The sequence below is a fragment of the Anolis carolinensis genome, chromosome 5, assembly GCF_035594765.1.
Source record: "Anolis carolinensis isolate JA03-04 chromosome 5, rAnoCar3.1.pri, whole genome shotgun sequence".
Classification (NCBI taxonomy): Eukaryota; Metazoa; Chordata; class Lepidosauria; order Squamata; family Dactyloidae; genus Anolis; species Anolis carolinensis.
The window spans coordinates 31,945,666-31,970,094 of record NC_085845.1 but is presented as its reverse complement, the minus strand read 5'-3'; the positions used below and the strand labels follow the sequence as shown (position 1 = coordinate 31,970,094).

Genomic DNA, 24,429 nt, shown 5'->3' with positions numbered 1-24,429 from the left:
AAAGAGCGTCATCTATCCCTGAAATAACTTAATACATATAGATATATTTCTGTTACTATTTTTGTTGGGACCTTTTCTCTCCATGTCAAGCAGAGACAGTAATAGCTGGCAAAGCCTTTTGTGCAAAGGTATTGCAGCTGCATCCTGCACAGCCACTCTCAGAGTGCAGAAAGGGTGAAAGCATGAGTGGAGCAGGAAATGGGGAGAAGGAAAGCTTTTCCAGCTGCACCAAAATGGCTTGATTGCTTCTCATCTGCTTTAATTTCTCCCTGATGACAAGCCGTGCTTGGGAGTAATAAGTATGGCATGAACTAAATACATCACAATTGACTGCCTGCATTAATGGCATTGGTGAAAAGCTATCAAATGGACTTAGGTTTCATCAACTTGCTGCTATTGATTTTCTTTTCCCACCCGCTAATAAAAGTGAGCCTGGGAAGGGAGGGAAAGTGAAGCTTTTTACTTTCTAAAGGACTCCCTATGAAGGCTGTTGTTGCTTTTTTAAATTGCCCATCATATTGGTAGCATTAATGATATAAATCAGCACTACACAAAGTGGTGGTTCCTGGACTGATGCCAGTCCTTGAGCCATTGGCTGCCAGTCTCTGATGAGATTCCAGAAAACAAAGTCAATGGACATAAATATGGTTCTGATTCCTGGCAACTTTGGGGAGGGGGGATTGCTAGTCTCTCACATCAGATAGTCTAAAAGCAATGATGATAATAACAGCCAATTGTATGGCTTGATGTAGGTAGGGAAAAATGCCTGCCCCAAAATGCTAGAAGCTAGGCTTGTGCAATTCGACCAAAAGACTTGCCGTTTCGGGTCCATTTTCAGCCAAACCCTCATTCTGTTTACCGGGAAGTTACTCAAATCAGGATGAGTTTTGCCATTTTCATTTAGCAAAGATTCGGTCCATTGGCTACAATGGGAAACTTTAAAGGCTCAATCCTCAGTTATTTTAAGGCCTATCTGCATGAAACCTACCTCAGTTTTAGACCCCAATTACACCTGATTATATGCCAAGTTTAAGAACAATTCACCAAACTACTGATTTTTTTTTAAAAAAAATTAAGTTTTTACCATAGGTAAAGGTAAAGGTTTTCCCCTGACATTAGGTCTAGTCTGGGGGTTGGTACTCATCTCCATTTCTAAGCTGAATTGCTGGCATTGTCCGTAGACACCTCCAAGGTCACGTGGTCAGCATGACTACATAGAACACCATTACCCTCCCACCGGAGCAGTACCTATTGATCTATTCACATTTGCATGTTTTCAAACTGCTAGGTTGGCAGAAGCTGGGGCTAACATCAGGAGCCCCAGATTCAAACCACCAACCTTTTGGTCAGCAAGTTCAGCAGCTTAGCAGTTTAACCCACTGCACCACCGGGGGCTCCTTATCATAACATTTTTTAAAATAAGACAAACAGCAAGAGAGGGTTCTGGGATTTGTAGTCATTGGCTGTGTCCATTCTCAGTCAATAAGAGCATGGACACAACCAGGCCATTTATTGGCTAAGAAACAGAGGCAGAGAAAAAATGTCAACTCCCATCATGCTCCGAGAGGAACTCAGAGACTTCTCAATGCCTACTCGATGTAAGTCCTGCTGAGAAAGCTAGTTCCCAGCAGGACCCTCTCTAGAGGAGGAGCCTAGGGAACTTTTCTGCTGCTGGGGAGGGATAAAAGATGTTGCAGGATCTTCTCTAGGAGCCCTGCAGTAGACCCTTGCCTCAGGTTTAATGCAGACTTAACTCCATCCTCTCCAGTAGCCAATAAATTTGGCTTTCTTAATCCATTTTGCCTAGCTTTTCAGTTCCCTCCTTCCCGTTCTGTTTTCAGGGGATTACAAAAAACAGACCACTGAATATTACGAATCACTTTCTGTTAAACTGATCTGGGCACAAGCCTACTAGAAGCCTTCACTTTCCTGTTATTGTTGTTGGGAAGCTTCAAGTTAACACTCTAAATAAGTTCAAACATTGTTTGTTGCTTAAATACACAGGTTGAGAATCTCTTATTCAGAAATCTGAAATGCACCAAAAATTTTAGGATGTGAGCAACATTATTGAAAACAGGATGTCTTGGAACTTTCTCATTCATAAGGTTGCCATAAATTGAATCTTGCTTCACAACAATTAACGACAACAGCTTACTATTAATTGAGAATTGATATCTGAAAATTACATTTTTGTTGTTGTGTACCTCCACATAATTTCCAACTTATGGCAACCATGAGATGAAGATATCATGAGAGTTTCTTGGGAAAAAAATGTTCAGAGGACGTTTGCCTTTGCCTTTTTCTGAGAGATTGTGACTTGCCCAAGTTTCCATGATTGAGTTCAATTTGAGTCACATTCCAATGTTCACCAGTATACCATGTTTTTTTTACTACATTGAGATAATTTAGCATACAACTAATATTCTGCATATCATGAAATTATGGCACACAAACACAAACCACATACTAGAAGTGCAGATAATAGAAAGAAATGAAATAATTGTTTCTAAAAAGGACTAGTCAACAAAACATTATTCATAGTTAAGTTGCATGAGAATTCTCACAAGAAAGAGTAAAAAACAAACTTATTAAATGATCTTATTCACTGTTTATGCACTCAGAAAAAATCAACAGAGCAATTTATGCTACTTTCTCCTCACTTGGTACAGGCAATAAATCAATTTTCTCACTTTAGTATGGTGTAGGGTTTTAGCTTGTCAGGGTTAGAAGGGGGCAAAACAGAGCAAATCTCTCTATGTCTTGCAAGTAAATTGTATGTGAACATTGTTTAAAAGTTAACCTGACAATGTGGAATTGATGCTTCTCAGCACCGTCTATGACCATTACTTTCCAAATATATTTTTCACCCTTTTCTATTTTCTACCAATGAAGCCTTGCTCTCACACACAGAGCAATTGCACTCATCTATTCTTTTCAAGCTTATCCCTCAGAATTGAACATCAGAATCTGCATAATTAGAAATAAGCCCAAACAGAGAAATGGCATAATGACAAAGTCCTTGAAATCAATGAAGGTGAACACCGTAGGTTGCAACATATTTCTATAAGCTTGTGATGGAACACTGATTAGGGGCCGGTCTCAGCTTTACAACAACTAAGTTGTTTATTTCGGGAAGTTTATTTTGAGCACATAAACAGGCATAGCCAAAGATGAAGTACAAAACACTTTGTTCAGGTTTACCTTGGATTCATGCAATTTTCACAAGCAATCACTTTGGATTGTTAACTACTTCAGAGACCCCTGTGAGAATAAGCATTTATAATGCCTTTTGTGTTTAGCTCAAAAAGCCCCAAGGTTGCCTAAAGGTTCAATGGAATAACTACTTTCCTATTTGGATGAAAAAGAAGAGATGCTTCTTGTTGGGTTAACTAAGGCTACAATTTCTGAACTTTAAGCAACATAATGGAGATCTGCAATATACTAAACTTTCAGGGCATTTGATAAGTAGGAGCCAGGTATTACTTAGGCTTTTGGTTTGCCTTCTAAAATGAGATACAATTCACAGCTCTCACATTTTGAACTTTGCAGAGCAATTTGCAAATATATATCCAATGTAATATAATATGAACCCAATGTCCAAACGACCCCCCCCCCCCCCATTCTCATAGATGCCTGAAATCATACAAAATAGCAAACTCTATATTTTATCTAGACTTGGACAAGAGACACACCACCAAATTACACTGGAGAACCTAGAAAGAGGCTCACAAACCTTTTTTTTTGGGGGGGGGGGGAGGTGTTTCTTTGGACCATAGGAAAATAAAATCAATGAGGGGATCATACTGTTCTAGAAATGTAAAACTTCTGCCAGATTATTTATGATGGATCCCACACAGATAAAAGAATCTGGAAGCAGAAGTAAATAACTACTATGATTCTTCGACCTGCCTTACTGCAGGACAATGTTAACATAATCAGGAACTACAGCTGTAACACTATCACCAGCTAGCATGGAGTTTTATGGATTGTTTCCACTCAGTCCACACTATTCTCCTCACTCCAGCCACATCAAATTGGCAGCTGCTTGCAACAAAATGTTCTGATAGTATTGCATCCCCATTCTTGATAAATGAAGTGTTAGCTGATGGCTTCTGAGAAGACGTAACTTTTCCAAAGCTTAAACCGAGATGCTCCCCATTGCTGGGCAGGTCTATCTGAATTTTCATTTCTCAATCCTCATCTTTAGCCATGTTTGTAGGAGTACAGTGATTAAGTTACATTTATATGGAATCCAGTGATTGGATTACATCTGTAACAATAATAGAAAATGTCTTTCCTCACAATCAAGCCTAGGATTCAAATAAAACACCAAAGGGCTTGAAAGCTTTGAATGGTACAGTTGAACCCTGTGAATGGAGACAAACTTTAATTTTGAAAAATGATATCGAGGAAAAGATGTAGTTATCAAAAACATCCAATTTGTAAGGTCATTACAGTTATACTTAAATAACAATATTCATAGCTAGAAATGTTGAAAAACATTTTAAATTACAGTAAAAAATAGACACATTCGAGATAAGAACATGTTTCAAATTCCCTAATATTTTTTTCAGAAAAAGTAAAAACTCAGACTTTGTATTTCTAGGTGCAAAGATTACTGCAGACACAGACTGCAGCCAGGAAATCAGAAGACGTTTGCTTCTTGGGAGGAGAGAAATGACAAATCTCGATAAAATAGTGAATAGTAGAGACATCACACTGGCAACAAAGGTCCGCATGGTTAAAGCAATGGTATTCCACCTGATAACCTATGGATGTGAGAGCTGGACCATAAGGAAGGCTGAGCGAAGGAAGATAGACGCTTTTGAAATGTGGTGTTGGAGGAAAATTCTGAGAGTGTCTTGGACCGCAAGAAGATCAAACCAGTCCATACTTCAGGAAATAAAGCCCAACTGCTCACTGAAGGGAAGGATATTAGAGGTAAAGATGAAGTACTTTTGTCACATCATGAGAAGACAGGAAAGCTTGGAGATGAAAATGATGCTGGAGAAAATGGAAGGAAAAAGGAATAGGGGTCGACCAAGGGCAAGATGGATGGATGTTATCCTTGAAGTAACTGGCTTAACCTTGAAGGAACTGGGGGTGGCTACGGCCAACAGGGAACTCTGGCGTGGATGGATCCATGAGGTCACAAAGAATCAGAAGCAGCTGAATGAATAAACAACAACAAAAACCATATTCAAAACATAATTTCTCTATTCTTTAATCACATTGAAATAAATACAATTAAGGTGGTTAGCTATGTGTTGTAATTTTAATTTTTTTATCTCATTCACTAAAATGTATCTAGTGATGGTAATCATCTGTCAATTTCACTTTCTCCAGCATTTGTGGTTTTACAATGACATCTCTATGGTCTGTTCTGTAAATTTTAGCATATTCTTCAAAGATGAACTGAAACAAACCTGCCCATATAGACTAGTCAATTTAACAGATAAAGACATTTCCACCATGAAACTGATGATGTTGCACCTGCCATAAAAGTGTTAAAAATCAGAAGCTTCTCAGAAGCAAATGGGAACACTAATTCAGCAAGAATGTATACTCGAATACACAGGGATTCAAATCTCATATATCGAAATCTTAAGTGCTCAAAACCTTATTCCTGTATATCAGCTTCAGCTATTCTTACACTTTTTCCAATCCAAGTAGTTTTATCCTGGATGTGAACAAATCTATAGATATTCCCCACCCACCAGATTTTTATCAAAACACAACTAACCGCATTTTCAACCATACAAGTCCTATCTACGAAAACATTCGTACGATAGGAAAGTACATGAACAATCATTACACAGCATATTTGAGTGCCACTTCATGATAGCTTTCTTCCTTTTCGCTTGATTTTTATTTTTACTTCAAGTTTGCCTTAAAATCAAACATATGGAAGTCATCCCAGATGGACTCTCCATTAATGATGGCAGCTTTGAACATGTAGCATCTGCATCTTGCAACATTGTAAAAAAAGTCACATCAGTCCCTGGAAGATGGGCTGTCTGGAATGCCCTGTTTTGTCTCATTCGATGGAGACTCTCGGGTCTTTTTTGACATCTGTGATTAATTGTCAGGAGTTGTTTTCCACTCAGTATTCTTCTCACATATATTGTTTGGGTTCTGCTCTCCAGCTGCCACAATGCATTTTTCTGAAAAATTGAAATATGTCTTTGTATTTCAGGTAAAATCTTCGATCAGACACAACCTGTCACATGCCAACAGGCATTGGCTAATAACAGCAAAAAATGTGTGAATAATGGAACTTTGGGGTGGATCCCGAATCTGTACCACTACTACTTTTTCTAATCTTAAAACAATTTCACCTTTATACAGGTCTGTTCCTCCAATTGTCTGAATACATTTCATCCAATTCATTCAACTTATTTCATCCAGTATTTCTAGAATGTGTATACCTTCGAGTTGCTTTACATGTCTTGAAGCAGCTGATGGGGAAATGCACCTACGTACATTCTAGTGTGGACTGAAGAATTCTAATAACTTTCCAGGTTATTATTAACCATTGGGACATCTTAAATGCTGGCTTGATGGCTTGCTGGAAACGACTTCTGTTTCTGGTTTTGTATGACCTGATAATTCCCTTCCTTCACAACCTTTCTCACATCATAATATACCTGATTGAAACAAATAAACATACAATCTTCACAGCATCTTTTTGCAACTGCATTGTGGGGTGAGCGGCCCCTCTGAAAGTAAAAGATCACTAACAGAAGAGGGGTGCAGCAGTAAAAGTTGTTTAAGTTACACAAGAAAGGGGTGAAATGGTTTTAAAGGAAGAAAGGTCTGGTTACTGCTGTGTTCCACTGCTAAGCAATGAAACGATAAGTCACCTGCCCCTGAAAGTGATCCTGAAAGATACCAAGAGTTCTACATCTAGACATTTCCTTCTCCTTTTAACTTTGCCAGATCTTCATTTCTGCAGATCATAGAATCATAGCATCATAAAGTGGAAGAGACCTCATGGGCTATCCAATCCAACCTGTGCCAAAAAGTGGGAAAATAGCATTCAAAGCATGTTCTCAAAAATTGTTTGGGATATATTTGGCACATCTTAATTTTTAATTGTTCTTGAGATGACATGTTTATCCATCAAATTACATACACACATACACATACCATAAATTAGTCTTATTCTTGAGGTTTGACAACATCTGTCTACTGGTACAAATTCTGACTTGCATTGTATAGTGATTTTTTTCACATTACAAGCTCTCTCACCTCTGGTTATTGTCTTCTGCTGCTCACAATTAAATCAAGGCTCTTGTACATTTATGTGCCTCTTTTGTACACATGTGATCTCAGCTTCTCCTGCTAAGCACTTAGGAAGACAGCTGCTCTGTGTCTTGTTCAGCTGGCACATTTGCTTGTTGCTAATATAGACTTGCAATTGTTGAATGAATATGTAATTTTCCAAATGATGCGGTGGCGGTTTACAGTGACTTTTATGGTGATCCGTGAAAAAAAATGACTCATCTATGTTGGGAGAACAACTTGTTTTACTGATGAAAAAGACAATCTGCCAAAGAAAAAAATCAGTTGAAAAGTTATTCAGACTAAATGTAGAAAATTATATTCACTTTTTACACAAATGACAGCTGTATCTCAGTGAAGAACAGCCATAATGAAAAAAAGATACAAAAACAATCACAAGTATGTAAGTATGCACATGCAATTTAAATATCTGCCATCTCCAGTGTTTTCCCCCTGAACTTACTCAAAACACACACTTGGTATAGTGTTGTAAAATTTGTAATTTTTCTCAACCTCAGAAGATAGGATATCTTGAAATAAGCACAAACATGGCTTTCTTTAAAATATAGTATACTCTTTGATGTTAAACCACAGTAGTAATTTATATTAAGTTCTTCAAGAAGATTTGGCCATGTAGATGGGCAAAGAAAAGATGAATGAACACCATCAACAAAGACATGCGTGCTGCCAACCTTAGATCTGAAGATGCCATATAATACACACACACACACACACACACACACACACACACACACACACACTAACGTGAGTCCCTTTCTGTCTCAAATCTAGAGGGAAAAGTGGGGTGCCAATAATAATAATAATAATAATTAATAATAATATCAGGGTAATTTAAAATAATTATATATATATATATATATATATATATATATATATATATATATATATATATATAAATAAATTATATATATATATATATATGTATATATATATATATATATACATAATAGTATCATTCTGGGAAGGGAAAAGGTTGCATTTTAAATCTATGTTTCAGTAGCATTCCTGTGTATGTGACATGTCTAAGCCCCATCCACTCCTGAGCGCGGGAAAAAACCCACTCCTAGATCATCTTCTTATCTCAGATTATATGGCAGTATTCTCCTCCTCCTCCTCCTCCTCCTCCTCCTCCTCCTCCTCCTCGTTTGCAAGAGGAATCAGGCTGAATTTACACCGACCTATATCCCAGGATCTTATCCCAGATTATATGGCTGCAATGGAGACATATATTCTCCTCCTCCTCCTCGTTTGCAAGATCTGGGAAATTATTATAGAAGGAAAATGTGAAAAACAACATCTCAGACAAACTTTCAAAGGGAGTTAGACAAGTTCATGGGTGAAAGAGCTGTGAATACCTAGCAGCTAAAAATTCATATGCCTCCGGGAATACTAACTGCTAGGGCATCTGGCTGGCCCCACTGAGAAACAGCATTCTAGACTTAGATGGGTCTTTGCTCTAATCCAGTGTGACTTTTCTTATTGTATTTTCATATACCCTAAACAATATATGCATTCTTTGACATGTCCAGGCAGAGGTCCAGTTATTAGTTAATCTCTTGTAAGGTTTAATTTTTAATTTTGGCATTTAGAACAAAACCGTACTGAGCTTTCTTCTGATGCATATTTCAGCAAACCCACTGTTTCTTTCAGCATTTGGCTCCAGTCCTTAGCTCTTTTGTACCTTCAATTTCAGCCCTTTTGTAATCCCTGACCATAACAAGTAAACGTCGTATGCTTTAAAAGTAGTTGCTAACTAGGTCAGGGTGAGCTTGTTGTATAAATGTGCAAAAGCTTTAATCTCTATGGATTTTTTTAAAAAATTAAATGATGATACTCAAAGACTTGGAAAGTCATTGTAAGTGAATAAGCAGTCAAGAATATAGAGCATTTACAGGAGTTTTTATATGTGCATCTTGCATTGAAATGACTTTACCTTTCTTTGGTTTCCACTGAACCTTTTTTAACATAAATACACACATGCAAATGCATACACACAGGCATACAGACAGAAGATAAAAGGTTGCTGGAATACAGTAGGGAAACAGGTACTATTTCATTCTCAAGGAAGAGTGATACCAAAATCTTTGATGTTTTTTTTAAGATTCATTCTAGTATTTTTAGTGCAAGCTTCTAATTTTAATTTAATTGGCATTTTAACAAGAACTTACATGTCAGTAACAGTTGACATCATTATTTTACATGTCAGTAACAGCTGACACAATAGTTTAATATTACTAAAAGTTTTGCAAAATTCTCCTTCCAATATAAACACAATCAGATTTTAGTTCATTGAAGATTAGGTAAAAACATTAATACTTTCTCTCTAAGTGTTATACCTTGGATCCACTTGGTACTGTTCAGATGACCATTTTTGTGCAGTATCACTTCCTTTAGACAGAGCCTAAGGTGATATTGCCTAGGCATTCATCACTCACTATACGTTATGTTCAAAACACTTAAAGAACTAAACTACTCTAACATTTCACAGTTTGGTTTAGCAGGTCATCACCTGGGAAGAGGAAGGCTGACAATTTGTTGTTGTTTATTCGTTCAGTCACTTCCAACTCTTCTTTGTGACCTCATGGACCAGCCCATGCTGGAGCTCTCTGTCGACCATCGCCACCCCGTTTCCTTACTGTATTCAAGGTTAAGCCAGTTACTTCAAGGATAACATCCATCCATCTTGACCTTGTTCAGCCCCTCTTCCTTTTCCCTTCCATTTTCCCCAGCATCATTCTCTTCTCCAAGTTTTCCTGTCTTCTCATGATGTGGCCAAAGTACTTCATCTTTGCATCTATTATCCTACCCTTTAGTGAGCAGTCGGGAATTATTTCCTGGAGTATGGACTGGTTGGATCTTCTTGCAGTCCAAGGCACTCTCAGAATTTTCCTCCAACACTACAGTTCAAAAGCGTCTATCTTCCTTTGCTCAGCCTTCCTTATGGTCCAGCTCTCACATTCATAAGTTACTATGGGGAGTGATGGTGTCTCTACTCTTCACTATTTTATTGAGATTGGTCATTGTTCTCCTCCCAAGAAGTAAACGTCTTCTGATTTCCTGGCTGCAGTCTGTGTCTGCAGTAAACTTTGTGTCTAGAAATACAAAGTCAGTCACTGCCTCTACATTTTCTGCCTCTATTTGCCAGTTGGGCTGACAATAGAAAACAGTAAAGTTGTGTGGGATGGCCTACAACCATACTAACCTCTCCTGGAAAAGATATCTCTTAATCTCTTGATGTGATGTCTATTATTATCTATTGTATTACTTTTAACTATGTTATGAAATGCTGTTTTATATTTTATTATATTGTATTGCTTTGGGCATGGCCCCATGTTAGCCGCCCCGAGTCCCCGCTGGGGAGATGGTGGCGGGGTATAAATAAAGTATTATTATTATTATTATTATTATTATTATTATTATTATTATTATTATTATTATTATATCAGAAGCATCTCTTCCTTGCATCCTGATTTTTTAAAAGTTTACTCAGGGAATGAGGAAGACTGCTTTAATGAGCTTCTTCCATCTTCAAGGGATACCTTTTTACCACTTGCCACACTGATTTTTTAGCCACAAAATGAGGAAGGAAGGATACAGCTTTCAAGACCTTTGAGGTTTGTGTAAGAGATAACATTCTTAAATGTTGTTATTTAATTCATTTGGTTCATATAGCAATTGCAATGGCATTGGCTTATGTAGGAAACTGCCAAGGTGTCATACTGTGCCACAGAATACAGTGCACTGAGCCTGAAAGAAGGAATTTAATTTTTATTGGTGCTAGATTCTGACATTGTGCTATAATTGTCCTGAATCTCAGAGTTGGGCCCTTCTTCTTTGGTCTTCAGGCCTTCGAAAAGTGTGTGTGTGTTCCTTATATTTTAGACTTTTAAAAAATAGATATTTTGTTCACAACTGTTGATACTTAGTATGTCATGCTTAATATGACATTGAATAGAACTATTTGGTGGATATGTGATTTTGCTTGTGTGTGAGAGAGACGGAGATGAACTGGGACATTTGATGGAACCACAACTTATTATTTCTTTACCTGGGGCAAAGTCTGGAAGCAATCAAATACATTTAATTGTATCCAAGTAGGTAATAACAAAGGATATAGGACTTCTAGACAAATATAGAATATTTATTTATGCTAAAACTAACTTAGGTGTCTGTAGCTAAGAATAATATGAGTAGAGACTGATGTAAACTGAGACGACTTAAGATGAGGATGTTGGAAGAATATCAGTACTTAATATACAATGTGTTTATATTGATTATTATGTATGGATTGTTTATTGTGTACTAATACTCATAGATCTGTTTATTGTGTAATTAATAAAAATGATTTGAAAAATATGTCCTGCTAAATGATAACTGTAGGAGCTGCTCCTTATGACATCACGTTTGTCATTATAACAAGGTCACAGGTTTTGGCTCTGGGATAGTTTTCACCTGACAACCCTAGCACCAATTAGGAAGTGGTGAGGAGCACAAAACAGGCAATAAAATGTGCATATAGCTGTTTGATCCTATTATTCTCTCTTCTCCTAGCTGACATAGGCTTCTTAAAAATAAACAAATCCCAAGCTCAGGTGCAGTATGTTGCTAATTTGCCTATTGTTGGGGAGTAATATGAGGCGAATAAGACTTTTGTCATGTGCCACAGTGGCATTCCAACGTAAATCTGAATTAACACTCTAGGAAAGAGAATGCCGAATAAGATGAGCCATGTTATCTAACAGATATCTGCTTCTGTAATCCTTTTGACATTTTGACAAAATACATGATTTAAACTTGCTTTACTATGTTGATATGTTGCTGCTGGTGTTCCCAAACAATATTACAGTCAAATCATATCAGCTTGTTAAATTCAACCATTGTAACATGAATTGGATGCAGACTCACTGTGATTCCATATTACATAAAAACAGAAATACAACATGAGAATAATTTGCAGACATTTTTGGAGGCTACAATTCAAGTGAGTCTTCATGTAAATGAAGCAGGAACTGCCAATACTTCAAAGAAGGTTGTAATATGTAAGGTATGATTGACTGGTATAAGTGTCTGTTGGGAATTTAAATGAACAGTATCATAAAATGTTCAAACCTTCTTGTGCCAAATTCTTCTTCAAATTCTGTTGCTAAATGTCTCCCTAAAGTCTTAGTCAGATTAAATGTATTTGAATGTAATTGTTTCAAACAAACCTCAGTTTAGATGACATAGCTGCAAGCACTGGCTATTTTGTAGAAAATTCTATCAGTTAATGGCATTTTGCACCAAGGCAATGAAAAGTAGAACCCCTGCTGAGTCAGTCACTGTAATACGTTCGGCTTGAACTGTGGGTTTTCACATTTCTTAAAATGTAAAGAACATTACTCACAAAATTACTGATTCCCAATGAGACAGGTTGCCAAAATGTACCAAGAGAACCTGTCATGAATTTGTTGACCCCTCATGAGTTTTTCACTGCTTGTGTGAGAATTTCCATCAAGGTTTCTTCAATTTGCACAAATAATTTCTGTGAAAAATTGCTGGAAGCATGGGTTGATTTATCAAGAAGACACAAATAACCCATCTCATGCTTTTAATTTTTAACAGTGTATGCGACAAGGCAACAGCTAGGGTATTTTTGCAAAGCTGTGCAAAATGCATGCTCAAAAATATGGAGACCCTTATCTATACAAGCAGAAAATATTCGTCTGAATCAAAAGCGGAAAAAAAAATCTGTTGTTTTCATTCTTGTATGTGAGAATGAAAGAAGAAAAAAATTTATTACTCTGAGATCATATAATAGTTCGAAATGTCAGCCTTTTTTCAAGGAGTGGCCAAGAAGATAGGCAAAACTAACATTAAAGAAGACCATATGGGCAAGCTTGTTGCATGGAAAGTTGACATGAGCCACAATGCTCAAGATAAATAGCAGGGGGGGGGGGCACAAAAAACAAAACAAAATCCCAATGACCCATATGAACACTGAGCAACATTTTGCTCCCTGCCCCACTTGAAAGGATCTAGTGACACTGAGATAATCTAGCATTTTGCATCCAGAATTGTTTTGTGACTACACAACTTGAAGGTCCGTGAAGGGTTTCCCTGTTGCTAACTGCTAAATCCATGAAATCCCAAAATTGAAAAGATCAAATTGAGTGTTCCCAAATGCAACATTAATAGTATATAATATTAGCTTTGAAAATGTAGTCAGCATGTCTAGTTCTAGTGCCCATTAAGGAATATATATATATATATATATATATATCACAGCTTAAGGGTGTGATATATAGCAGTGAGTGGCATGAAAAAGGTGGCCCTGCCTTGAGGTCCTCTCTAGTTGATTCTCCATGATAGCAGTCAAAGCAGGCTTTGGATAATCCCTGGAACAGGGTATAAACCTATGCCTTCCACTTCCCTCAGTTTGGATAATACTTTTTTCTGTCCCACACTGAGTCATGAATGGAAATATTGACTTTGAATGTTGTGTTCTTTGAACGCAACACCCAAAGGAGAGGAAAGTACCATTTAATATTAGAGAGCTATTGTGATTCAACGGGTGAGCATTGGACTACTACTCTAGTGACCAGTGTCTGAATCCCTGTTCAGCCATGTAGAAAAGAAAATCTTGTCTAGAAAATCCTATAATAGGTTTGCCTTAGGCTTGATATAAGTGGAAAATAAATGGAATAAATGGAAAATGACTGGACAACACACCTATACTAGTTTGGTATAACAATGAAAGGATGTATCTCCGAGGGCCCTTCCACACAGCCCTATATCCTAGAAAATCAAGGCAGAAAATCCCACATTATCTGAGTGTGAACTCAGATAACCCAGTTCAAAGCAGATATTGTGGGATTTTCTGCCTTGATATTCTGGGATATAGGGCTGTGTGGAAGGGCCCTGAGCCTACTTCTACACTGTCATATAATCCAGTGCAAAGCAGATAATCTGGATTTTACATGGCAGTGTAAGGTAAAGAAAAAGGTTTTCCCCTGGCATTAAGTCTAGTCATGTCCGACTCTGGGGTTTGGTGCTCATCTGCATTTCTAAGCCAAAGAGCCGGTGTTGTCCAAGGTCATGTTGCCAGTATGACTGCATGGAACGCTGTTACCTTCCCGCCGGAGTGGTACCTATTGATCTAATCATATTTATTGCATATTTTTGAACTGCTAGATTGGCAGAAACTGGGGCTAACTGCAGGAGCTCACCCCGCTCCCTGGATTTGAACCACCGACCTTTTGGTCAGCAAGTTCAGCAGCTCAGCAGTTTAACCCACTGCACTACTGGGGCTCCTACATGGCAGTGTAGAAGGGGCCAAAGTTATCTCTCATGTTTTGAGAGGTACATGGGTGACTCATCTTGGCTAGAATGCTGTGGCATTTACAAATATGTAACCTAAACTAATGCACTTATGGCTGTTATGTTTTCTTGATCCTTAAGTATTTATTTATTTATTTATTTATTTATTTATTTATTTACAGCATTTATATTCCGCCCTTCTCACCCCGAAGGGGACTCAGGGTCGATCACATTACACATATAGGCAAACATTCAATGCCTTTTAACATAGAACAAAGACAAACAAACATAGGCTCCGAGCGGGGCTCAAACTCATGACCTCCTGGTCAGAGTGATTCATTGCAGTTAATTGCACTGGCTTGCTCTCCCGCCTGCGCCACAGCCCGGGCCCACATTTTAGTCACATTTTAGAGGGTGTGTAGGCCATGAAAGTCCCCCAACCCTTCTCAACAGTTTATGTGATTTACAGAGTTGTCCCCCTGTCAGTTAGGAAACAACTGATACTTCCACATGTCTCATGCTAGCAATCTCTGGTGCACAGGGGATTTGTGATATACTGAAGAACATTCATGGGAGAGAGTGGAGACAGCAGTCAGCTGCTTGCCAAGAGACAAGGGAACAGACTGCCATCAATTGCAGCAGCTGATAATCAATAAAAGCGGAATGAAGGGGACTAGGCTGGAATTAATGGCCTATGTAAACCCCATACAGGATGCCAGTACCTCTTTCTTGGTTGGAGGAGAAAATTCTGGGGAGATATATATGTTTACATTAATCTTCAAAATAAATCCGGTTGAAAGATTGAAAAGGTCATAAACTTATTTAACTTAACTTTGATTCTTCCTATTGGTGCACAACGCCTATGTCATGACTCACTATTCAATAGTTCATGGAATGGGTTTACTGTAATCTTAAAAACTGGTTGCTAACCAAAGAGGGGGGAAAAGACAAAACCATCTTTTTAATTTCTAAATTTGCTGCATGTCCTTCTCCTAATCTATTCCCGGATATTGAGAAAGCTAACTGTGAATGTGTTTTAATTAATTATTTGAAATCATTGAAATCATGTTATTATAACATGGTAGGTATGTGGTTCTAGAGAAAAATGGGATAGAAAAGCATAATTATTTTCAATTATTTTCAAATGCTCAGCTGGAATAATTCAGGTAAAATAAGCCACTTTGGTCTTTTCGGCTTTTCTTTCCCCGTGGTCCAATTATCCTTACTATTTCACATTCTTGTGTGCTTTATAAAAGGCTAGGTTCCTGAACTTCAGGTTTTATGAGATTTCCCCATGGTTCCAGATTTATTTATTTATTTATTTAAAAATAAACTGAGTTTAAATTACTTTTGCATAGATGTCTTAAAGGGTAGTTGTGTTCAGGCTAAGATATTTAGCTTTGTTTGGAAATTACCTTGAAACTCCGAGGGCAAAGTAGTTTAATGCATAACAATTTAGCAAATCCCAAACATCTGTTTCTATAACATATAATTCAAAATAGGTTTTGAAGCTAAAAGACAAAAAAATCAGTATATAATCCCACAGCTCCTGTTTCTCTGATGCTATTTTGAGGAATCTTGTTTTTTGCTAAAATGTGGCAACACCATTTGGAGACGATCTTTCACAATGGTTGGTGGCATAAATATGGTAGGTTTTCAAAGCATACGCCTATACCTTTGGAAAAGTGCAGAACTGTCCAAGGGCCCTTCCACACAGACATATAACCCAGAATATCAAGGCAAGTAATCCATAACATCTGCTTTGAACTGGGTTATCTGAGTCTACACTGCTATATAAAGCAGATAATGTGGGGTTTTCTACAGCTGTGTGGAAGGGATCCCAGAAACAAGAGTGCCTTCCTTAGAAGAAGTCTTCCATGTACAGTAGAGTCTCACTTATCCAACATAAACGGGCCAGCAGAATGTTGGATAAGCGAATATGTTGGATAATAAGGAGAGATTAAGAAAAAGCCTATTAAACATCAAATTAGGTTATGATTTTACAAATTAAGCACCAAAACATCATGTTAGACAACAAATTTGACAGAAAAAGTAGTTCATTACACATTAATGCTATGTAGTAATTACTGTATTTACAAATTTAGCACCAAAATATCACAATGCATTGAAAACATTGACTACAAAAATGCGTTGGATAATCCAGAATGTTGGATAAGTGAGACTCTACTGTAACTACAAAAGGATTTTTATATATCAACTGTGAATTTACCCTGAGTTTCTAACATAATTTTGAGTTGTCCAAGGTATGGAACCACATCTTGGGCCTCTTCTACACTGCCATATAAAGTCCAGATTATCTGCTTTGAATTGGGTTGTATGACAGTGTAGACTCATATAATCCAGTCCAAAACAGATCATGTGGATTATCTGCTTTGATAATCTGGATTATACAGCAATGTAGAAGGGGCCTGAGTTAAGCAGATGTAAATTTACGTCTTAGATTTACGGCTACAGCACGAGGATTTTGGAGGAATTGATTTTAATCATATGTTTTTATATTTTTTTATATTGTTTTAATTGTTTTATTGGATTTTTATTGCTGTTTTAATTATGTATAGGCATCGAATTGTTGCCAATTTTGTACGCCGCCCTGAGTCCCTTCGGGTGAGAAGGGCAGGATATAAATGTTGGAAATAAATAAATAAATAAATAAGTAGTAGTATTCTGCTTTGAACTGGGTTATCTGAGTCTACATTGCCTTATATTCCAGTTCCAAGCAGATAATGTGGGATTTTCTGCCTTATTTATTTCGTGTCAAAAGCATTACATAATAAATAAGTTTAAAAGCAATAAAATAATGGACTCATAAACAGCTAAATAGCTTTAGACCAAAAATGGGCAACAGCAGTCGCATTGTCCATAGCTTTGAACAACTCCTCTTCCATGCATGAGGCAGGACATTGTGGGCAAGCATACATATGAGGAGTTGTTTGTTCTGCTCCACAGTCACACAAAGTGGACAAAGTGGAGGATTCCTCTAGGTAGTGCCACCTTGCCAAGTCATCTTTTGATCAGCCCACTCCACTTCTCAGTCTATTTAGGGACTTCCAAGTTGCCCATTCTTGGTTTGCCCCTGGAGGAAGACCCTCATGGGGGGCCATCCAGTTGGGATTGCCTGGTTTAGCTGCCCAGAGGGACACGCTTGCTGTTGCTGGGGGAACATCAAGAGGAGTGGTGGTTCTCATGAAGCTCCTCCTTGACTTGAGTCTACTGGGAGGAGGCTGATAGTTATGCAGTGGATGACTTTCACAGTGTTTGACCTTATTTCTCTCACCGTTAGCAGCAACTTCCCATCGCACATCGGGGGGGGGGGGGGCAATGCTAGCTAGCTTATAAAGTTTATCAACAGGTGTAGGTTTAAGGCATCCTGTGATTATTCTATATGTTTCGTTCAGTGCTATGACCACCTGCTTTGCATGGACAGACTTGTGCCATGTGGGGGACATGGAAAAAGCCTCCTCGAAGATTGAGTAAATCCAGTCGGGCCTCCCCTGGGCAACGTTTCTTGTAAACGGCCAATCTTTCCAACCCAAAAGAATTGCACTCCAATTTTCTGCCTTGATATTCTGGGATATAGGACTATGTGGAATGGCCCTAAATTAAATTAATACAGGTGTTAAATCCTTAGGACCACAAAAGGAAAAATCTAACTCCAGAACTGTTGAATAAGGGAAAAGCACCAAGTGAAGCACTTGTTGACATGAAAGAAAAAATCATAATAGCATTTTCTATGTTGACAGAGAAATGTAAGCATGGAAAGATTTGGGAAGAAACATGAGAGTTCTGCCCTATATTTTAGTAAATCATGAATAATACTGTGTGAAATTCAACTGTGTTTCGATTCAGATTTTAAAGGATCTGTGTGATGTGCTGAAGATATTTTAGGGAAAGGCTTTAACACCTTGGATGGATTTTTTACAGTTTAGACTAAACCTTGGAGCAGATTCATCATGCTGTTGACATAGGCATATGAAATCCAGATAACCTGCTTTCACCTTGATTATATGGCAGTGTAGACTCATATAATCCAGTTCAAAACAGATAATGTGAATTATCTGTTTGGATAATCTGGTTAATATGACAGTGTAAAAGGGGCCTGAGGTAGAGCTTTGCAACTGCCCTAACCATTTTAAAAGAATGAGGCTGGATCTACACTGCTGTATATCCCAAGATCAGATCCCAGGTTATTTGTTTATCCCAAATTATCTGACAGTGTAGACAGACACATATAATCCAGACCTAAGCAGATAATCTGGGATCAGATCCTGGGATATAGGGCAGTGTAGATCCAGCCTTAAGCCTCATTGACATTGCCATATAATCCAGATTATAAAATCAGATAATTCACATTATCTCCCTTGAATTAGATTATATGAGTCTATGCTACCATGTAATCCAGTTCAATGTGGAATTTTATGTAGCTGTGTGGAAGAGACCTTAGATTCTTGCTTGCAAGCCTTCAGAGGGACGTTGTAGCTGTTGTAACAAACACTTTAAAAAATGTGTGAAAGCAATAGTGAAAGTGACACAACAAAGAACACACTTAACACCTAAGATTCTGATCACTGATAACGTATAGACTTGATAACTGGCACTGAATGTGAGATGATAGCATTAAATGCAATTAGCATCTTTAAAAATAAATCCTTTGTCATTGTTGCTTTTAACACTATTGCATCATTGAATTCAAAAGGTCATCTAGCCTGCTTCAAAGAGGGATTGTCTGACAATGAAACAAGACTCAAGGCCCTTCCAGACAGGACCCATATCCCAGACCCTGTCAGATTTTTACCTGAGGTGTCCAAATGACGCCTCAGGTAAAAACGAAGTAATTTAATACAAAGCAGGTAAATCCTGCTTTGCGCCAAATTATTTAGACACCTCATTAGATCTGATCCTTCTTGAAAGGACTGGTTCTAATGGGGTATGAGCCCTATGGGGACAGACTACTGGGACTGCAGAACCTGGAGAAGCCAAGAGGGCACCCACCCTCTTCCCAACCCACCACCCAAAAGCCTAAAAAATAAAGGAAAACTGACAGGTTCGCTATTAGGCTTTTCTGCGGGCTTCCTGGAGCATTCCAATGATGTGCTAGAAGGTTTTTTGGGTGGCGTGATGCCATCCCAATGGTTAGCTTCCAGCTTGCTTACCAATGATTCCATGTTTTCACTTACCAGTTGCTCTGGAATGATTCCCTGCTTGAAAAAAAATTGCTTTCCTTTATTTTTGAAATTCACAAATCACCAAATTATCCCAGGCTACTCTAAACACATACTTTAAAAGAACACATCCAATATGAAAAATGTACAATTACAAACAAAGAGCCAAATAACCAAACATATATTTAAATTTTACTTTTGTGCTTTTAAAAAATTAAAAATGAAACGAGCTGTAGGAGCTGCTCACTTCATTCACTTTTGCATATATAGATGCATAACCTTGAGTTATTTGTACTCATGGTCCTGTATTCATGGAAGAGGTATTACTGTTATAGTTTTAACAGTCTTCAGTCTGTCTTAATGGGCACCAGCCACTTTGAGGGACTGGTGTTTATTCTCCCATCAGAGTGCAATATACTGATGTTTCCATCCTATGTCTACTATCAATTTCCACTGGAAGAAGGGTAAGACAAGATCTGTGTAGATAAGATCTAGAACCTTGGACATTGTCTAGAAAAGAAGTATTTTTGTATAGAAACAAATCTTTTCACAGAAATGCTTTCCTCCAAAAATACCAAAATGCAATAAAAATGCAATAGAATCCTAAGTTGATCCCCACATCCTGAAGTATCCTGATATGTTGTCACCCTCTTTCACCAAAGACACATTTCTGTGTCTTCTTTACCTCCCTTTTCAACAATTCTGACAGTGCTTAGAAATGTTGTAATGCAACTTTCAAACACCTCAACCAACATCAATACTGCATTACATGAATATATGTATTAGAATAGGTTGTGTTTCAAACGTAACTTTTCCAAGTTGTGAGACTGGCCTATATGGACAATTGTCTCCCCCTGCATCCTTAAGCCAGGGATGGATTATGGTGGTTGAGGGCAATAGGCTTCATTTCTGCACATATAAGATATTTTATAGAAATGATGGCATATTCATTAATAAGTGAATAAATAAACACTAATAGTTTAACAGATAGCAAATCTTGATTTGTGTACATGTGCCTTCAATTCCCTTATCAACCTATTACAAACCTATACATTTTATAGAGTTTTCTTAGGGAAAAACTATTTAGAGGTGGTTAGCCATAACCTTCCTTTGAAATATAGCCGACAGCAGTGGTTCTCAACATGTGCGTCTCCAGAGGTTTTGGCCTTCAACTCTCCAAAATCCTAACAGCTGGCAAACTGGCTGGGATTTCTGGGAGTTGTAGGCCAAAACACCTGGTGACCCACAGATTGAGAACCACTGGCCTACAGCACCTGGTATTCCTTAGCAGTCTGTCATTCAAGTCTGTCATTCAAGTACCAGGGCTGATCTTTGCTTAACCTTTTTTTTAAAAAAAAAAAAATGTTTATTGATTGCCAAACTTGTGATTAACAAACACAGAAACTAGAACTGAAACTGCAGGATAGGTTGTGACTGGGGGTGAAGGATAAACACATATAATTGACTTACAGAAGGGATAGGGAGGGGGGTACAACAAGAAAAAGAAGGTAAATATAGATAGGTATCAAAAAAGAAAAAAGAAAAAAAAGAAAATACAGGAAAAAAGAAAAAAATATTTTAAAAATGACTTCCAACTAATTGCACGGTATGTGTATATAAAGTTCAGTCCGTCACATATCAACTCTTCTTAAACAGGCATTGCTTTCTTTCTCATGCCAGAGTTGTCCTTCTTCTCTGTTTCAATCTTCTTTGCCCTCAAATCAGTATTTTAAGGTTCTTATCTTTTAAATAATTCTTAACAGGTTCCCAATTTGTTGGTTTTTTTAAATCTGCCAGGATCATATGTTAATAAGTATGTAAGTTTATCCATATTCATAATTTCTAAAATCTTGTTATTCCATGAATTTGTTTCTGGTACTCCTTTCTCCCTCCATTGTTTGGCGTAAATCATCCTGGCTTCTGTAACCAGATAATAAAATAAAATTTCTTTGTTCCTGTCTTTTTTCAATATCCATCAAAACTAAGAGAAAGAATTTGGGGTCTAATTTAATTTTGATTTGTAATATTTTTAGTATTTCTAGATGAGTTTCCTTCCAAAATAATTTGGCTTTCCCACAAGTCCACAAACTATGAAAGAAGGTCCCTTCCTGTTCTCCACATTTCCAACATCGATTTGATGATTTTTTGTAATATTTTGATAACTTTTGGGGGGTTAGGTATCACCTATAAAACATTTTTATCCAATTCCCTTTCATGTCGGTTGTGTATGTAAGTTTTACCGTATAATTCCAGGCCTTCTCCCATTCGTTTAATTTTATTGGCTTCCCTAGATTTTGGGCCCATTTTACCATACATTCTTTTATTAATTCCTTCTCATTTTTGAAATGATTTTATTTTCTAATTGCATAATTTTGTCCCAAAATGTCTCTTTGTCCTCAAAACCTAATTTTCTGTCTGTGTTGAAGTATTCTTTCAATTGCATATATTGTAACCAGCCAATGTTTTTAAATTTTTGATTTATTTCTTCCCAACTTGTGAGGCTGTAATTTCCCTTTTCTTTAATTAGTATGTCCTTGTAACTTGGCCATATTTTGACTCCTATTTCTCTCCTTTGAAATGCCTCCAAAGGGGAGATCCAAAGGGGAGTTTTAAAATAGAATTTCCCTTTATATTTTTCCCATGCCTTTATTAGGGAGCAATGAATAAAATGGTTCCCGATATTTGCTTAACCTTGATGGTAGTAAATACATACCACACTGAGTACCCTCAGTATGGGCAGAAGGAGGAGAACTGGGGCAAGAAGAGGAGAATCCTGCCTCTTGACCTAATATTATATATCCCAGGATGATGGCACAGAATTGTAAAGTACCCATTGCACCAAGGGAGGTGATGGGAACATTGTGGGATTAAGAATTATTTTTAGGTTTGCCTGTTAATAGTTAAAGTCAGGAAAATTATAGAGGGAGAAGGCAAACTAGCAGTGGAATGCACATAGCATCATATGATAGGGACTGTCACCAAAGATGATGGTCCAGCTGCAATGCCGTTTGTCTGCCTCATGCAATAAAGTGCTCAGCCACATGCATGCAGGGATCCACAAAAGCATACCACCCCCATTTCTGCCTCCAACTCTGAGCAGATTTTTAATGATCTCTACAATGATTCTAGTATCTTAGTTCTTCCTCAATTCTAGTGGATGCTAGCTTGGGCTGGCACTCTTCTTGCTCTTGCCATTTAGCCTCTTAAACAGTCCTTGACAAAATAACTGCTGGACAGTATGGTTTTTGCACAATTACTGAAGCAATAGGTGATAACAACAACATTAAAATATACGGGATGTAACCAAGGAAGAGGAGGAATTGAACAGTGGAATCTTAGCCAGTGGGGCGCCTGGAATAATTACACCAAGTAAACCATTGCTAATTGGGCCTTGGCTTAATGTGCATATTGAATTTTTTTTTCTGTTTTCTATCCCAACTGAATATATACAGGATTAGAATACTGAAGGAGAAGACTTTTTACCTTCTTCCTATTATTGTATCTTTGGCCAAATTAGAATGCAGAAGATGAATTCAGCTGCATTTTTTGCCAGAAGCAGAAGGGACTTTTTTTGCATATTTTTGATATGTGATTTTATCAGCAAACAGCTTTTTCCCCTCCCTTTTTGGCTCTGTACAATAAATCCTTGAAATTCCACAGTACCAAAACCAGACAGTACAAAAGTAATCTTTACGATTGCTACAAGTCTGTGAGAAGCAGTATATATATTGTAGATTACAACGGTTGCCTATTACAAGCATAATCATTATAGAATTCTTAATTTGCTTCTGGACAGTGGGCAGTAGTAAGTGACATGGTGGAATGAGCACAGAAATACCTTCCCTTAAGTGCTGGTTAGTTTTAGTGTTCCAAGCATGATATAATATTTTCTCTGTAATACTTTAGGGACCCTTAAAATTAGCAAGGGCAACATATGGATGTTCTGATTCATCTAACTATATCTATCTACCTCACTTCTTAATAACCACAGAAGTTAAACTACTAGATTTAAAGGATATGTTATATTTTCAGTGTTTCACCATAGCAAGAAGGCTCCCTGAAGAATATATTCTAGTGCTTTCTTTCTATACAGTATTTCTCCTCTTTTTATTTCTAATTTTCACTTCAACACCTCAGTGTGTAACGATGTCTCATTTACTATCATGGTTAAATTATTCCATTGCCCAATTGACCTTAAAATTAAGGCACTTTTTCCCATTCCTTTTCTTTTTATCAATGTTTAATGTGATTTTTCTTTCTTTCCTGCGAGCCGTTGCACCCTTTATGTCCCCATTCATTCCTCTCCATCCTAGCTCTTGCTTAGATGCTAATGGCTACTGTTTCTTACAATGTTTACTAATGAGATAAAATTATAAAAATATTTAAAGGAATTTTTTTTCAAAATTGAAGCTTCAAAAGGGCAGTGCCTTACATTTGGTGATGCCTTAGATCCTGTAAAATCAAGTTTTTAGTTTTTACTTAAAACACATTGAGCCTGCCACTCAGGTAGAAAGCACATTCCAAAGCCATTAACAACATACTTAATTTTGGGAGAGAGATGCCAAGAAAGCCAAGAAAGATGCTGAAAAGTGGCATGGTAGGAAATAAGAAATAAAAAGATGCCAAGTGCTTTTGAAATCAATCATAT

General features: G+C 37.4%; 1 long non-coding RNA gene across 1 annotated transcript in view; it reads right to left on the bottom strand.

Moving 5' to 3' along the window:
* Positions 1–4,519: 4,519 nt before the first annotated feature.
* The window catches only part of LOC134299728 (uncharacterized), a 118,882-nt gene continuing 98,972 nt past the window's right edge, over positions 4,520–24,429 (bottom strand). The window contains exons 2-3 of the long non-coding RNA XR_010006973.1: positions 7,252–7,549; positions 4,520–6,164 (exon numbers count right to left, since the gene is read on the bottom strand). This is a non-coding gene — a long non-coding RNA (uncharacterized LOC134299728). The remainder of the gene's footprint in view (positions 6,165–7,251; positions 7,550–24,429) is intronic.